The following is an 18,211-nucleotide window of genomic DNA, read 5'->3' as shown; positions in this document are numbered from 1 at the left end:
GTGACTGCAGCCATGAAATTAAAAGACGCTTAATCCTTGGAAGGAAGGTTATGGCCAACCTAGACAGCATATTTAAAAGCAGAGACATTACTTTGCCAACAAAAGTCCGTCTAGTCAAGGCTATGGTTTTTCCAGTGGTCATGTATGGATGTGAGAGTTGGACGGTAAAGAAAGCTGAGCACCAAAGAACTGATGCTTTTGAACTGTGGTGTTGGAGAAGACTCTTGAGAGTCCTTTGGACTGCAAGGAGATCCAATCAATCCATCCTAAAAGAGATCAATCCTGGGTGTTCATTGGAAGGTCTGATGTTGAAGCTGAAACTCCAATACTTTGGCCACCTCATGAGAAGGGTTGACTCATTTGGAAAGACCCTAATGCTGGGTAGGATTGGGGGCGGGAGGAGAAGGGGACGACAGAGGATGAGATGGTTGGATGGCATCACCGACTCGATGGACATGGGTTTGGGTAGACTCTGGGAGTTGGTGATGGACAGAGAGGCCTGGCGTGCTGCAATTCATGGGGTCGCAAAGAGTCGGACATGACTGAGCGACTGAACTGATTCACACTGCTGCATCTCCTTTTATGTACAGTATGTCTCTTCATCCAGTGAAATGTTAGGTGAGAGTCTGTGATAATAGATCAAAAACTTAGTAAGCTCTCAGATAATATTACTGGCTAAGGCCCAGTAGTGCAAAAAGACTAATCCATACCCAGAATACATGTAGGTTTCACCAAAGATGAATGCCTACATCACTAAGGACAGATAATGTAATATAGTCAAGTGGTTGATGGATGAGATGGTTACATATAAGGGATCACCTTCACACTCTGTTGCCAGCCTGTTAAATATTTTCAACACCAGTAAGTAAACAAGCCTGGGTTGAGTGAAAGTCTATGCTTGCACCTTCTCACCATGAAAATCTACATGTGAATGTTCCAGCAGCTTTATTGAAAACTGCAAAAAAAAAAAAAAAAAAAACAGTAAAAACATTCCTTTTGTTTCCAATAGGAAAATGACTAATCAAATCACTGATATATCTATACAATGGAACACTACTCAGTAATAAAAGGGAAAAAACAGGAGTGCACTTAAATCTCCAATTCATTATTCAAAGTGAAAGAACCCAAATTCAAAAGTTTATATTCTGTATGATTACATTTATATAATACAGCAAAGGCAAAATCATAAGGACAGAGAACATTGCAGCAGTTGACAAGGTTTTATGGTGGGGGGGAGGATGATTTGGCTACCAAGGGACAGACAAGACAAGGGAGTTTCTCATTATGATTTGACCACCTGTGCAAAGAACTGACTCATTGGAAAAGGCCCTGATGCTGGGAAAGATTGAATGCAGGAAGAGAAGGGGACGACAGAGGATGAGATGGTTGGATGGCATCACCGACTCAATGGACATGAGTTTGAGCAAGCTCTGGGAGTTGGTGAAAGACAAGGAAGCCTGGCGTGCTGCTGCTCATGGGGTCGCAAAGAGTCGGCCACAACTGAGCTATTGAACTGAACTGAACATGACTCTGCATTTGTCAAAACACACAGTGTACACCCAAAAGAGTCAATCTGACTTTATCCAAGTTAGAAATTCAAAATTAACAAGGAACAAATAATTAAAATCTTAGAACATACAGATAGATCCTCCTTTTTAAAGAGATAAACCCCCGAAAATCATGAAACAGCTCATCCCTTTAATGCTGATCATTGCACCTATTTAAATAAATGGAATTTTGAGCTATTAATAATATCAGCTTAGAGAATGTAAACACTTAAATCTCTTTTCTATTCAGCATTTTTTAAATTGGTGGATCATCAGTGAATAAAGCAAACTCCTCATGCTGCTCTATAATGATCCTCTTTTAATTACTTCGACTATTTTCTATATGGCACTATTTCTTAAAATCTAAAAGATCACTAATGTTTTTTGAACTGGAGACATTAAAAAGGAGAATTATCTTTATCTCTCAGCTTTTATTCCTTTATGTTCATGCTTTCTTCCCAGAAATCGCTTAATACCTGGCCAATCTCCTACTTCTAATTAACCAATCATCACTACTTGTTTTTAAGGTAACTTCATATTCTGCTAAAACTGCTAAATGTCTTTATAGACTGTATCTCTCCCTATTTTTAAGCTTCTGATTTTTTAACTCCTTGTAAACTTTGAGGCAAAAAATAGGAACTATGTAGGTTCCTCCCAAGTCACTCTCATGGATCACAGCAAGTGAATCCTAACATTGCCCCTCATTTCCTATCAGCTTCTGGGGCCTGATGATATGAAAATTAACAGATATTAGATAGAAAAGACCAAGAAAAAGAAGAGATACTGGCAAGAGAACATATGGTAAATAATGAACAGAGCTGTTTAGTCCTGTCCGAGTAAAGCCAGTTAAGAAAGAATCAGGGACTGATTTTGACTTTGACTCCTGTTGCCAGGACTGCTGATCTCTCCTTAGGAATTTAATTTTACAAAGTCATTTTTATTCTTGTTCTTCTCTGAACAATGCCTGGGGAAAAGATTCTATTTTCAGATATTGGTTGCATCACATAAACTGCTTACTTGTAAAATAAACTTATTGCACAAGATACCCTGGGCAGGTGAGCAACAAACACACAAACTCACATATACAAGTAAGAAATGAAGGATTTAGGGGATTTGGATTTGTTTTCTGACATTCTCTGGCTTTATGAACACAGCTATACATAGTTAGCTAATATTTTGTTCACTGAATTCCAGGAGAAAGTTACTGAAGTCATAACTTCAGCCATGGTCTTCAGATCCACCTCTCCAACAACCCAGACTAAACAGATGCTTTGACCACCTGTCGATTTGAGGGGGGAAAAGGGAGTGGGAGTGGAGAGAAGAGTCACAGGAGCAAGAAGAAGAAAGAAAAAGCCTGAGAAGTACTGCAGTAGAGTCTACATTGATGAAGAAATGGACATGGACTGAGATAAATATGTGATACTTATTTTCATAAAACTTTATCTTTTTAAAATCATATTTACATAAATTATTTTACATGATACCTAGGGATTTTTCTAAAGCAAATAGATTAAATAAAATTACTGGATTTCATTTATAAGACAACTGAGTCTCAAAGCAATATATCAATTTGCTTGGACAGCTACTACTGGAATCTGTATTCTGTTTTTAAGCTTAGCTCTCTCTTCACAATACTCAGTAGTAGCCTGTAAACAATGGAGAAGGAAATGGCAACCCACTCCAGTGTTCTTGCCTGGAGAATCCCAGGGATGGCAGAGCCTGGTGGGCTTTCGTCTATGGGGTCGCACAGAGTCGGACACGACTGAAGCGACTTAGCAGCAGCAGCAGCCTATAAACAAATACGAACTAGAAGTCCGTTCTCATTTTTATCCATATTTCATTTGTTTCTCATTTCCCACTTTATTCTTAAGATAATATCCATGTTCTTAGCAATATTAAGTCTGAGGTAAGGGGACCCCTTCAAGATCCTTTCTATGATGCTGATTGTTGCTATTGTTCAGTCTCTCAGACGTGTCTGACCCTTCGCAACCTAATGGACTGCAGCATGCCAGGCTTCCCTGTCCTTTACTGTCTCCTGGAGATTGCTCAAACTCATGTCCATTGAGCTGATAATTCCATCCAACAATCTTATCCTCTGTTGCCTCATTTTCCTTATGCCCTCAATCTTTCTGAGCATCAGGGTCTTTTCCAATGAGTGAGCCCTTCACATCAAGGGGTTAAAGTATTGGAGCTTCAGCTCCAGCATCAGTACTTCCAATGAGTATTCACATTTGAATTCTTTTAGGATTTACTGGTTTGATTTCCTTGCAGTCCAAGGGACTCTCAAGAGGCTTCTCCAACACCACAATTCAACAGCATCAATTCTTTGGCACTCAGCCTTCTTTATGGTCCAACTCTCACATCCATAATGACTACTGGAAAAACCATAGCTTTGACTATACGTGCTGATATCCTATAATAAAGGCTAGGATATAACATCTACTATTACATATTCTCTCCTTTTCATTTTTTCTATTCTTCTTCCTTTTAAATATTTATTCTTAAAATGCCTCTTAGTTATTTTTATATCTTGCCACATTCAGCATTTCTGCTTAAGGTGAGGCTTGATAGGTGTAGTTATTCTTAATAGTTCTCTTGAGCCTTATTGGTAAAGTCAGTATTGATTTTCTTTTCTGATGATGTAATGAGAGCTTAGTGAAATAGAACAATAATGATAAAATATCTAAATTCCCCACTATGTCAGAAGCAGCCAGCTCCTATTTTAAAGTGAGTCTTTATCATTCACCAGGAGCAGATTTCTATGTAGTTAGTATTCTCTTGGTTCAGTTTTATGAGGTCCTTTGCTGGTGACTAGGCAGTCTCTATTCCTGGATGTCATGTTGGACCTCTGTGTGTGAAAAAATGAAAATGTAGTTCTGCTACCTGGGCCAATGAACACATAAAGAGTTTTTCCATTGTGTCATTCTTCTGAGGAACTATCATATGGATAACTATGTAATCTATCATCAGAGAGTATTAAAAATGATGTATCATTTTGCCCTGCTTGTACCTTAGAAGTCTTGACATTACCAATTCTAACTTTCAGAGTTGGCTTAGTGATGTCATTTGCTTCAACAGTTTTGAGCAAAATAGACACAAAAGGAAATGTAAAAATAGAGGCTTTTTCATGATTTTCCTGGTTAGTTAGTTTTACTGAAGATAGTTGAAAAATAGTGTGTATGTAATTTTTCTATAACAAAACTATTACCAAACTAGAATGTATTTGTATGTAAAGTGACTCTTCCATAATTCAAAGCTTAGCCCAAGGATCAAATAGTTTAAACCTTTCTCCCTGGCTTCCATTTGTGGCTCTCTGGTATTTTTACAACAGATCTTTGTATATGTTTTTATTTGCTCACACACACACACACACACACCCTGATATATGTTGTTGTTATTGTTTAGTCGCTAAGTTGTGTTTGACTCTGCGATCCCATGGACAATAGCCCACCAGTCTCCTCTGTCCATGGGATTTCCCAGGTAAGAGTCCTGGAGTGGGTAGCCATTTCCTTCTCCAAGGGATCTTCCTGACCAAGGGCCTTGTCTCCTGCGTTGCCAAGCAGGTTCTTTACTGCTGAGCCACCAGGGAAGTCCACCTACTATGTATAGGCATACAATAAATAACTTTGAAATAATTTTAGTGAATATAAATGATAAATAATTTGCTTGTAAAACTTCAACAAATTTAAATTGGAATGAATAGGATCTTATAAAAAGGTACTTTTCATAGATTATAGTACAGACATAGAGGTGACTATAAGAACAATGGGTTTTCCAAGTAGCTCAGTGGTAAAGAATCAGTCTGTCAATGCAGGAGATGCAGGAGACACAGGTTTGATCCCAGGGTCAGGAAGATTACCTGGAGTAAGAAATGGCAACCCACTCCAGTATTTCTGCCTGGAAAATTCCATGGACAGAGAAGCCTGGTGGGCTGCAGTCCATAGGGCTGAAAGAGTTAGACATGACTGAACATGCATCCGCATGAACATAACAACAACAACCCTTAGTTTCAGAGCCCAGGACTCAAACCAAAATATCTATCTCCCTGTCTCTCTATCAATCTAACTGTTGACATAATGTATCATACATATATATGTATATATTACACATTTGAAAAAACCAGGTAATGTTCTGCTTTTCTTTTTTTTTTCTAACTAGTAATGAGATTAATCAAAACATTTGTTATTTCTTACATTCATAGCATCTATTTCAAAGTTAAATGTAGTCTAACTGTGGAAAATAAAAGGAATTAAAACATATACACTTCTATTTAAAGCTGTAATATTGTATCTGAAAATACACTACTAGCAGTCACTTCTCACCACAGTTAGTAAATAAAAGCAAATGAGGAATAAGGATTTGAATTCTCTTGTAGTAAATATAGTTAATTTTAAGTGAGCTTTTTCCAATTTTGATTTGCATTTTATTCATGCATTAAATACATTTACATACTGCTCTCAATAAAATAATGCATGTTGATTAATCTATTGACTCCTTTTGAAGTCTTCCCCAACCCATCAGATGCCTATAGACATTAATGACACTTTTCTAATAATAGAAGAATAAGACCTTATGAAATAATTTAATTTCTTAATCTCACAAGCCCAGATGTACTTTCTTCTATATCATTTCTTAAGTTCAGTTTGAGTTCTTCTTCCTAGATAATAATTGCTTATGTCAAAAGATGGAATCTGTATTTTAGGGTAAGAAAATAAAAATTGAAAAAGTCTATAATGTTCTAGTTCTACAGTATTTATTGCGACAATTTACCCATTATGCTCCTGTGAATCATGTCTCTAATGTCTGACCTTTAATAATAAAAGTAGGAATAAAGTTTTAGCTGCCTCATGAAATGTAGTAAAATTGCAAAGTAAAGAATCAAAATCACCTCTATTTGTGCTCATAAAAACCTCCAAAATTCCTCAATAGTAAAGTTACATATCATAGACAAAAACAATTTGAACATCAATTCATAAGGGATTCTTAGGTAAGCCAGGATCTGGTCTGTTTCAAAACTTAAAAACGTACATGTCATATCTAAATTTTAAGTAATTATCTCTATATTAAAACATGTTAATGCTCAAATCTATAAAAATACAATACATTGCACATATACTTATTTAACAAGACAGCCCAGCTTGTCAAGAACCTGGTACTTATGCAGGAGGAGTCAGTTGCCCTCCTTTGAAAGTGTTCCTTCCCCAAATAGAGCTGCTGGGATCTGGGACTTGGAGGCTACATGGTAAGAGAACATTTTTCCCCCTCTTAGAGCAATAAAGGTAGAATAAAGTAAATTGATATTCAAACACATCCTTACTTAAACTTGTCTGGTACATTCTCAGTCAGATACAGAAAGGAGTGATGAATAACAGTAGCTCCCAAGGGAAACCTCACCATATGGTAAATGGGTCTCTGCAGGTAATCAATTTCAACTTTAGAGCTTAGGATATAGAAATCAAGTGTTGATTCTCTGATCAGCATGTAGTTAATGCGGAAAACGCTCCTGGCCCCCTTAACAAAAAAAAGAAGAAAAATTCCCATCTTAATATTAGTGCCACAATGAGAACTTAAGGACTTTATAAAAAAGCAATAGCATAAGGGACATCTCTGCCACCCTCACTGAGCATTAAAGTGAAAAGAGCATAATTCCTCTCAGCCAAAGGAGCAGACCAAGAAGCAATCTTGATCTGCATAAATAAGCACAAGAAAGTACTCATGATGAACAAACCACAATGTGCTTGCAGGGGTAACATGAGAGCTTTCTTTGTCTACCCTGAGAATGAGGCCGGAATGATGAAGGGATATGAAACCAACCTAAACAGGACATGTGATTCCTTGTAGGTTATCTCAGAAGAACATGGGAAGGATTGATTCAATGACAAGTATGTTACCCTGGGGTCTCTCAGGATTATATCTGGAATGAAATTTTAGAAAGAAAAAGACTGAATCCCATACAAATTTAATGGTTAGAGTTTAATAGGTATAAATAATTATAGCAGTGAAATCTAGTTATATGTCACCCGTTCTTTACATTTAAAGTGCCTTTCAATCCGTAAAACCACTCCATTTACTAGATGGACTAACTGGGGTACTGAGATAACAAGTAAATGGTCCAAGTACACACATTCAGTAACAAGTAGAAACACTGTTAGAAGTGTCCTTTTAAAATCATTTCTCTAACACTGGATATTTTAGGAAATAGAAACTTACTATGGAGATGAGGCTAACAGGATCTATAATGTTTGGGTTTCAATTGATCCCTTTCTATTACTTGTTTTTGAATATCATTAAACTTATAATATATAACTTCTTATATCTTCTCAACTAAAAGTTTAGTCATTTCTATGAATGGAGTTGAAAAATAAATCTATTTTTTGATAAATAATCACCTAGCTCTCAGCATCTAAAACTTATTACCAGAAATATTGTCTTCTGCCAGACAGACAAATGGTATTATTTCTTATCCCAGTGCTTTAGGGTATCATAGGCATTTTGATTGTTATTATTTTTTTATTGTGTTTATTTCTGGAATTTTCTAATTCTTTGAAGTTGCTATCCTTGTCATTAGCTAGAAGCTACAATATGAATTTTGCATTCAAATTTCAGTGCCTTTTTCTGTGCATGCAAATATTATACTTCCTTCAAGTGGTAATATCATCTGTTCACATTTTTTATTGAAAGAACTCAAATATTAACACTTTGTCCTCTTTGAAGATGGTGACCTGAGTTTTATATAGTAAACAATCCAATTATATTATTGGTTTGAGAGGAAATTTCTGAATTTTGATTAAAGATACTTGACAATTTTGATTAAAGATACTTGCTTTTGTCAGATTAATGAGGCATAGCTTTATTTGGTTTTCACTGATTTATTTTGATACACGGACAGATACAATTGCTTTGATTCATGGGTAAATTGTTTTTAAAAATAGAAGCATTTCTAAATTTCAAGTTTATATTTAAGATGAGTATAAACATGCTTAGATTGCTTCAACACTTTCACTATCTTTAATTGAAGATTTTGATTTAAAATTTGCTCTATTCCCTTCAATTCAACTAAAATTTCAGAGTATGACTGATTACATAGAAAACCTTTACAAAAAGCTAAAAAAAAATCATATATAAAACAAAAACTTATGCTCATAGCATATTAATGAAAGTAAAATCAGCAATTCATAACAGATGTAAAATAATCATTCGCAGAGAAGCTGCAATCAATTATTATTATAACATTTAATCAGTATTATAACATTCACCAGGTTCAAAAGAATTAAACAAAATCCTTATAAACATTGATTACTCATTAACAAACCAGCTGAAAGAGTATCAAATGCACTGCCTTTTTTTTTTTTTTTTGGAGATATTTAAGATATCCCAAGTTAACGATTCAAGGTATTATGAAGGGATTTTAAATTAAATCTTTTGAAAATTTCCATAATGGGTGCTTTGGAAGTCTGAACCATATATATGAATAGGATTTGTCTGATACTCTCCACTGCCTTTTCAAGATTGGTTAAGAGAGGAACATGTATTAGAATCAGACATCATGTCTTACATGTTGTAATTTAGGATGGTCAAGGAAGGAATACCACTTTTTTATATTCCCCTGCATAGTTTGTACAACTTTACCTCTCATCCTTAAGAGGCATTTATTAATAACAATCAGATTTTGTTTCAGTAAAGGAAGATTGATTTACACTAAATCTCCTGCTGAGAACAAGTTTAAAAACCCAGACACAAACACCTAATTCAAGACAAAAAGGAAATGCTAAGGTTGTGAAGAATAACCAGCTAGGATCTGTGAGAGGATGAAAGCCTAGGCAGAGACAAGTTTAGGGCTTCTTTTAAGTATTTTCTGACTCAAGAGAAAGTAGCAGAGAAGCTGAGAGGCTTAAATGTGATGTTATCAGTCCTGCTATGCTAGCGGGCAGAAATTGGAGTTTAGAGATGGTAACCTGTTGAACTCATCTTGATTTCAAAGAATTATGATCAATAAGTAGAAGTGAGATAGATAGAGTGCCTCAAGAACTATGGACGCAGGTTCGTGACATTGTACAGAAGACAGAGATCAAGACCATCCCCAAGAAAAAGAAATGGCAAAAGGAAAAATGGTTGTCTGAGAGGTATTACAAACAGCTGTGAAAAGAAAAGAAGTGAAAGGCAAAGGAGAAAAGGAGAGATATACACATTTGAATGCAGAGTTCCAAAGAATAGCAAGGAGAGATAAGAAAGCCTTCCTCAGTGATCAGTGCAAAGAAATAGAGGAAAACAATAGGATGAGAAAGACTAGAGATCTCTTCAAGAAAATTAGATATACCAAGGGAAAACTTCATGCAAACATGGGCATAATAAAGGACAGAAATGGTACGGACCTAACAGAAGCAGATTTTAAGAGGTGGCAAGAATACACAGAAGAACTATACAAAAAAGATCTTCATGACCCAGAAAACCACGATGGTGTGATCACTCACCTAGAGCCAGACATCCTGGAATGTAAAGTCAAGTGGGCCTTAGGAACCAACACTAAGAACAAAGCTAGTGGAGGTAATGGAATTCCACTTGAGCTATTTCAAATCCTAAAACATGATGCTATGAAAGTGCTGCACTCAATATGCCAGCAAATTTGGAAAATTCAGCAGTGGCTACAGGAATGGAAAATGTCATTTACCATTCCAATCCCTAAGAAAGGCAATGCCAAAGAAGGTTAAAACTGCCCCACAATTGCACTCATCTCACACGCTAGCAAAGTAATGCTCAAAATTCACCAAACAGGCTTCAACTGTATGTGAATCACGAACTTCCAGATGTTCAAGCTGGATTTAGAAAAGGCAGAGGAACCAGAGATCAAATTGCCAACATCCGTTGGATCACTAAAAAAGCAAGCGAGTTCTAGAAAAACATGTGTTTCTGCTTTATTGACTAGCCAAAGCCTTTGCCTGTGTGGACAACAACAAACTCTAGAAAATTCTTAAAGAGATGGGAATACCAGACCACCTAATCTGCCTCTTGAGTAATCTGTATGCAGGTCAGGAAGCAACAGTTAGAACTGGACATGGAACAACAGACTGGTTCCAAATAGGAAAAGGAGTACTTCGAGACTGTATATTGTCAGCCTTGTAAAATAACCCTGCTTATTTAATTTATATACAGAGTACACCATGAGAAACACTGGGTTGGATGAAGCACAAGCTGGAATCAAGATTGCTGACAGAAATATCAATAACCTCAGATATGCAGATGACACTACCCTTATGGTAGAAAGTGAAGAAGAACTAAAAACCCTCTTGATAAAAGTAAAGAGGAGAGTGAAAATGTTGGCTTAAAACTCAACATTCAGACAACTAAGACCATGGCATCTTGTCCCATCACTTCATGGCAAATAGATGGGGAAACAATGGAAACAGTGTCAGACTTTATTTTAGGGGGCTCCAAAATCACTGCAGATGGTGACTGCTGCCATGAAATTAAAGGATGATTGCTCCTTGGAAGAAAAGTTATGACAAACTTGGACAACATATTAAAAAGAAGAGACATTACTTTGTCAACAAAGTCCATCTAGTCTAAGCTATGGTTTTTCCAGAAGTCATGTATGGATGTGAGAATTGGACTACAAAGAAAGCTGAGCAGTGAAGAATTGATGCTTTTGAACTGTGGTGTTGGAGAAGACTCTTGAGAGTCCCTTGGACTGCAAGGAGATCCAACCAGTCAATCCAATAGGAAATCAGTCCTGAATATACATTAGAAGGACTGATGCTGAAATTGAAACTCCAATACTTTAGCCACCTGACTTTGAAGAACTGACTCAGTGAAAAAGACTCTGAGGCTGGGAAATGTTGAAGGTGGGAGGAAAAGGGGAGGGCAGAGCATGAGATGGTTGGATGGCATCACTGACTCAATGGACATGAGTTTGAGCAAGCTCCGATATTTGGTGATGGACAGGGAGGCTTGGTGTACTGCAGTTCATGGGGTTGTACAGAGTTGGACACGACAGAGGGACTGAACTGAATTGAACTGATGTTCAATAAGTAATCAGAACTCACAAGAACTGAGGCTCAGATTTACATCTACTCAATCCTTGAAATTTGATTATGTTGATCCTGGATTGCTAGCACATCAAAGTACCTGGCAGAAACAAAAAGGTTGTATGTTGAAAGATAACTTCGTATAAACCATGATATTTCTAAAATTTTGTTGATTCAATGTGTAGCACAGTGTAAAAAAGGAAAATAATATACTTGAGGAGAGAAGACAGTATTCAAGGATTTAAAACAGGCAACAGAGAAAGGACCTCATAGTTACCAGCTACAGGTTTTGGCATCAGTTGCCAGCAGCATATGCAGTTATCAGGCAGACAAGCAACACCATCACTCTAGAAGCCTATGAACAACAGTTAGAACTGGACATGGAACAACAGACTGGTTCCAAATAGGAAAAGGAGTACGTCAAGGCTGTATATTGTCACCCTGCTTATGTAACTTCTATGCAGAGTACATCATGAGAAACACTGGGCTGGAGGAAGCACACACAAGCTGGAAACAAGATTGAACAGAGAAATATCAATAACCTCAGATATGCAGATGACACCACCCTTATGGCAGAAAATGAAGAAGCACTAAAGAGCTTCTTCATGAAAGTGAGAGGAAAGTGAAAAAGTTGGCTTAAAGCTCAACATTCAGAAAACTAAGATCATGGCATCTGGTCCCATCACTTCATGGCAAATAGATGGGGAAACAGTGGAAACAGGGGCAGATTTTATTGTTTTGGGCTCCAAAATCACTGCATATGGTGACTGCAGCCATGAAATTAAAAGATGTTTACTCCTTGGAAGTAAAGTTATGACCAACCTAGATAGCCTATGTTTTTTCCAGTGGTCATATATGGATGTGAGAGTTGGACTATAAAGAAAGCTGAGCACCAAAGAATTGATGCTTTTGAACTATGGTGTTGGAGAAGACTCTTGAGAGTCCCTTGGACTGCAAGGAGATCCAACCAGTCCATCCTAAAGGAGATCAGTCCTGGGTGTTCATTGGAAGGACTGATGCTAAAGCAGAAACTCCAATACTTTGGCCACCTGAGGCGAAGAGCTGACTCATTGGAAAAGACCCTGATGCTGGGAAAGATTGGGGGCAGGAGGAGAAGGGGATGACAGAGGATGTGATGGCTGGATGGCATCACCGACTCAATGGACATGGGTTTCAGTAAATTCCAGGATTTGCTGATGGACAGGGAAGCCTGGCATGCTGTGGTCCATGGGCTTGCAAAGAGTTGGACATGACGGAGTGACTGAACTGAACTGAGGTACATCACAGTGGCATCAGTTGGCTCAAGGCACCCCTCCCCAACCATAAGAATCCAGGAAGAAACCTTCTTCAGACTCTTTGATCTAATCTCTAAATGTGCTGAGCTTTTACTTAATGAAGAAGTCATTAACCCTGTGTGGTTAATTTTAGAGTAGATTAAATATGGAAAGTGCATTTAAGCCATTTAAAACAGAAGAGATTTGGATAAATGGAAGTTTCTTTACTGCTCAGCAGGATGGGAAACTGAAGGAGATTAATGAGACATAGAGGTAATTATGTCTCCCAGATACATTTAAAAAATTATTGTTAGCTCTATTCTCATTTATTGTAATTTTTCTCTTGATCTATTTTATTGTAATTCACCTCTGTGAAGATACTGTTGCTTCCGCTACATTTTGCAGTGATGTGCGGGAGCTGTGAGGTACTGTGCCTCCATTTAACATTATGTGATTAGTGGAGTCTACTCTTTTTAATATTCTTGTTCTTTTCTCCTTTAATCAGGATTAACATCTAAAGTTAAGAATTACAGTAAAGTTGGCTCAAAAAAATTCCAGATAATTTCCTTCAAATTTATATACTGGTACTCTTCTTTGCCGAGGTTTCTAACACTTCATATGAAAAACACAGATAGCCAATTCAGAAGGACTGCTTTGAAAGAAAATTTTCTTTACCCTAAAACTACCTGAATATTTTCTGTTCCTATCTCTTATGGAACTTAGGGGAAGAAATCTTAATAATTTGTATGGAAATATAAGAAACCTCGAATAGCCAAAGCAATCTTGAGAAAGAAGAATGGAACTGGAGGAATCAACCTGCCTGACTTCAGGCTCTACTGCAAAGCCACAGTCATCAAGACAGTGTGGTACTGGCACAAAGATAGAAATATAGATCAATGGAACAAAATAGAAATCCCAGAGATAAACCCACACACCTATGGACACCTTATCTTCGACAAAGGAGGCAAGAGTATACAGTGGAGAAAAGACAATCTCTTTAACAAGTGATGCTGGGAAAACTGGTCAACCACTTGTAAAAGAATGTAACTAGAACACTTCCTAAAACCATACACAAAAATAAACTCAAAATGGATTAAAGAGCTAAACGTAAGACCAGAAACTATAAAACTCCTAGAGGAAAACATAGGCAAAACACTCTCCGACATAAATCACAGCAGGATCCTCCATGACCCACCTCCCAGAATATTGGAAATAAAAGCAAAAATAAACAAATGGGACCTAGTTAAAATTAAAAGCTTTTGCACAACAAAGGAAACTATAAGCAAGGTGAAAAGACAGCCTTCAGAATGGAAGAAAATAATAGCAAATGAAGCAACAGACAAAGAATTAATCTCAAAAATATGCAAGCAACTTCTGTAGGTCAATTCCAGAAAAATAAACGACCCAATCAAAAAAATGGGCCAAAGAACTAAACAGACATTTCTCCAAAGAAGACATACAAATGGCTAACAAACACATGAAAAGATGCTCAACATCAATCATTATTAGAGAAATGCAAATCAAAACCACAATGAGGTACCATTTCACACCAGTCAGAATGGCTGCTATCCAAAAGTCTACAAGCAATAAATGCTGGAGAGGGTGTGGAGAAAAGGGAACCCTCTTACACTGTTGGTGGGAATGCAAACTAGTACAGCCACTGTGGAGAACAGTGTGGAGATTCCTTAAAAAACTGGGAATAGAACTGCCATATGACCCAGCAATCCCACTGCTGGGCATACACACCAAGGAAACCAGAATTGAAGGAGACGTGTGTACCCCAATGTTCATCGCAGCACTGTTTACAATAGCCAGAACATGGAAACAACCTAGATGCTCATCAGCAGATGAATGGATAAGGAAGCTGTGGTACATATACACAATGGAATATTACTCAGCCATTAAAAAAATACATTTGAATCGGTTCTACTGAGATGGATGAAACTGGAGCCCATTATACAGAGGAAGTAAGCCAGAAAGAAAAATACCAATACAGTATACTAATGCATATATATGGGATTTGAAAGATGGTAACGATAACCCTATATGAGAGACAGAATAAGAGACTCAGATGCATAGAACAGTCTTATGGACTCTGAGGGAGAAGGTGAGGGTGGGACGTTCTGGGACGATAGCACTGAAACATGTATATTATCATATGTGAAACAGAACACCATTCCATGTTCCATGCATGAGACAAATGCTCAGGGCTGGGGCATTGGGATGACCCAGAGGGATGGGATGGGGAAGGAGGTGGGAGGAGGGTTCAGGATGGGGAACACATGTAAACCCATGGCCGATTCATGTCAATGTATGGCAAAAACTACTACAATATTGTAAAGTAATTAGCCCCCAACTAAAATAAATAAATTTATTAAAAAAAAAACTGAATTAATAAAGCTATAGTGTTCTAAGCACTACCACTGACATTCCACAGGCAGTGTAAGACATTAGCTACAAAACCTGTACAAGAAGCTACCAACAGTATTATAAATACACAAGAAGAGCATGATTCATCCTGTGTATTTTCTCTTTAAAGAGTTCATTCTTTGGGGACAGTGTGCTGACAACAGTACACACCCCAAACATTTGTAAAGATAGTCAGAAAATAATGAAATGTCAGTAGAAACAAAATTATAAAGCATCATGTAGATTTAATATATAAATATATTACATATGAAAAGGAAATTTTCTTATAGTGTTCTTTAGATAATGTTTACTCAGTTATGCATCTCAATCAGTTGTCATTTATTAATCTAGTAGCTTCCTTATCATCTCCAATATTCAGGTAGAGATAAGTAGAATTCAATATTTCAATGCAATAATAAACGTATAATAATGATGTTACATTTACTCAAGTATAAATCTATGTAATAAATACAACTTTACAGTTTACAAGTCACTTTTGCTCTAATCGTCCTTTAGGAAATTGTTGTTGCTGTTTAGTCGCTAAGTGGTGTTTGACCCTGTTCCCACTCCGTGGACTATAGGCCGCCAGGCTTCTCTGTCTATGGGACTCCCCAGGCAAGAATACTGGAGGGGGTTGCCATTTCCTTTAGGAAGCAGAAAGCCATTTATGACAATTGACATTTCACAGATAAGGGTACTGAAACTGGGAGACTGCAAGCTACTAGCTCATAATCATCATGAAATTTAGAAGAGGAGGCAAGATTAAGACAGAAGCCTTTTGATAGTAAGCACAGTACTCTTTTTGACACAGTAGTCTTCTTATTTTTCTGAAAAGTTTATGTTTCATACATTTGTAGTTCTCTGGTGGCGTCTGAGAATTGCATTTGCTATGCTTTACACCGATGTTTTTAAAGGAAAGAAAATAAAATTGCAATATGCTTTCTTTATCAACACTTTACAATATTCCACCACTGTCTTAAGTGCTTTACATCAGTTAACACATTTAGTCATCCCAAAATGCAATGAAGAGGACACTATCACTAAAACCCTCCCTAGATGGAGATGCTGAGACTTGGAAGGTTTCAGGGCTAGGCAGAGTGCTGACCAGACTGTGTACAGACTGACCTAGTCAAACAATTCATCCCCAACAGAGACCACGGTACCCCAGACCTATCGGCTCCCTGTCCCGAGCGACCACAGGGTCCATCTCTGTGACAAACACCGACGGATTGAGGGAAACATTTGAATCCACTTTTTTTTTAATTGGATTTTTAAGAAAGCATTTGTTTATTTATTTGTCAAATCACAGAGCATGTGGGATGCTAGCTCCCCAACTAGTGATCAAACCCAAGTTTCCTGCATTGGAAGCGCAGAGCCTTAACCACTGGACTGTAGAAGAAGTACCCGGCTCCACTTCTAATCAAAGCACGTTTCAACCTGACCTCAGACTCATTCTGTAAAGTCCAAATGGCTACTGTTCTCCAAAGGAGTACTGGAGAGGAAGTTAATGATGCTGATCATCATGCTTGTTTGCCTCGGTCAATGCCCAAAGAACAGGTCCCTGCCGTGTGCTATCATCATCACAGTGCTCTGATTTTTTTTTTTTTTTTTTGCCTTTGACTCACAGGTCGACACTTTCACTGCCCTCAAAAATCTAAACACTATGGTCTCTCTAACTCCCATATCATTAGAAAGGGAACCCCATGCCCCATATATTGTCATGTCCTCAGCATTATTTCTCAATATTTCTGAAACCTGAGTTTTCCTTAAAACATTATTTCCTATGGATCAATTTAAGTGAAGATCTTTTATTCTCAGAAAATATACAAGCCAGAGTCAACATTCTTGATCACCACTTCTCCTCCTCTAAAAGTAAGCATTCAGAGCATTTAAGAAATACTAATAGCTAACATTTAGTGAGAACTCACGTGTATTAGTCGCTCAGTCATCTCTGACTCTTTGTCAACCCATGGACTGTAGCCCACCAAGCTCCTCTGTCCATAGAATTCTCCAGGCAAGAATACTGGAGTGGATAGCCATTCCCTTCTCCAGAGGATCTTTCCAACCCAAGAACTGAACCTGGGTCTCTCACATTGCAGGCAGATTCGTTATGGTCTGAGCCACCAGGGAAGCCTAATGAGCACTTACCATGTGCCCAATCTCTTTTGAGTAGTTTTTATGTACTTGTACATAAATCCTCATAATACCTGTGAGACAGGATTATTGCCATCACTCTTTGATAGATTTTACATCTTAAGCCAGGAAGTGATCATTTTAACCCGTATTATAACTTCCATACTATACCACATCTCTGTATTGATTCTCTTCAGCCATACTTCAAAAAATAGACAATTTTTTTCTTTCAATAATAATTTACTTTTCTTAGCTCTATTAAGTACATACATAATTATTTTCTCTTCTCACACTTCAATTATTTTCTACCATGCATTACTTGTGTTTTTAACGAGGAAGGATCTTCTTCATTCCTTGTCATTTATTTCTTTAAAAAGACATTTAATCCAAATTTGGGTGACAATATTGTTATAACTTTTGATATATATGGGTACTTAGTTTCTTTTTTCTGGATCCATATACTTAGGAAGGAAATAAACTACAAATGATGGAATATAAGATAAATTTTTTTTAAAAAGTATTATATAAGAGCCTTAAAAGAGGAAGATTTCCCGAAGTCCAATTGTAACAAGTCTCTATTCTTTGACTGTAGTAAACCTGACATGGCTGCTCACTAGGTCATGTGTATTAACTGATTTTGAAATCAGTCTGATAGGCCAGGCCAAGACTCAATATGGCTACAATAATTGCCACACTTCAGCTATTGAACCTATTTTAATGTCAGAGATAATTTTTAATACACATATAGTTAGGTTTTATCCTCTTTTATGCAAAATAAATGTGCTAGTATCATCTACAGAAGCAACGACTTTGTAGCCAGGCTACA

General features: G+C 37.2%; 1 long non-coding RNA gene across 2 annotated transcripts in view; it reads right to left on the bottom strand.

Annotated features, from left to right (window-relative positions):
* Positions 1-18,211, bottom strand: part of LOC145522520 (uncharacterized) — a 231,756-nt gene that overhangs the window by 145,919 nt on the left and 67,626 nt on the right. The window lies entirely within an intron of this gene.

The sequence above is a fragment of the Giraffa tippelskirchi genome, chromosome 10 (assembly GCF_054371585.1).
Source record: "Giraffa tippelskirchi isolate mGirTip1 chromosome 10, T2T-mGirTip1v1.2.pri, whole genome shotgun sequence".
Classification (NCBI taxonomy): Eukaryota; Metazoa; Chordata; class Mammalia; order Artiodactyla; family Giraffidae; genus Giraffa; species Giraffa tippelskirchi.
This window is presented reverse-complemented; position numbering and strand designations above follow the sequence as displayed.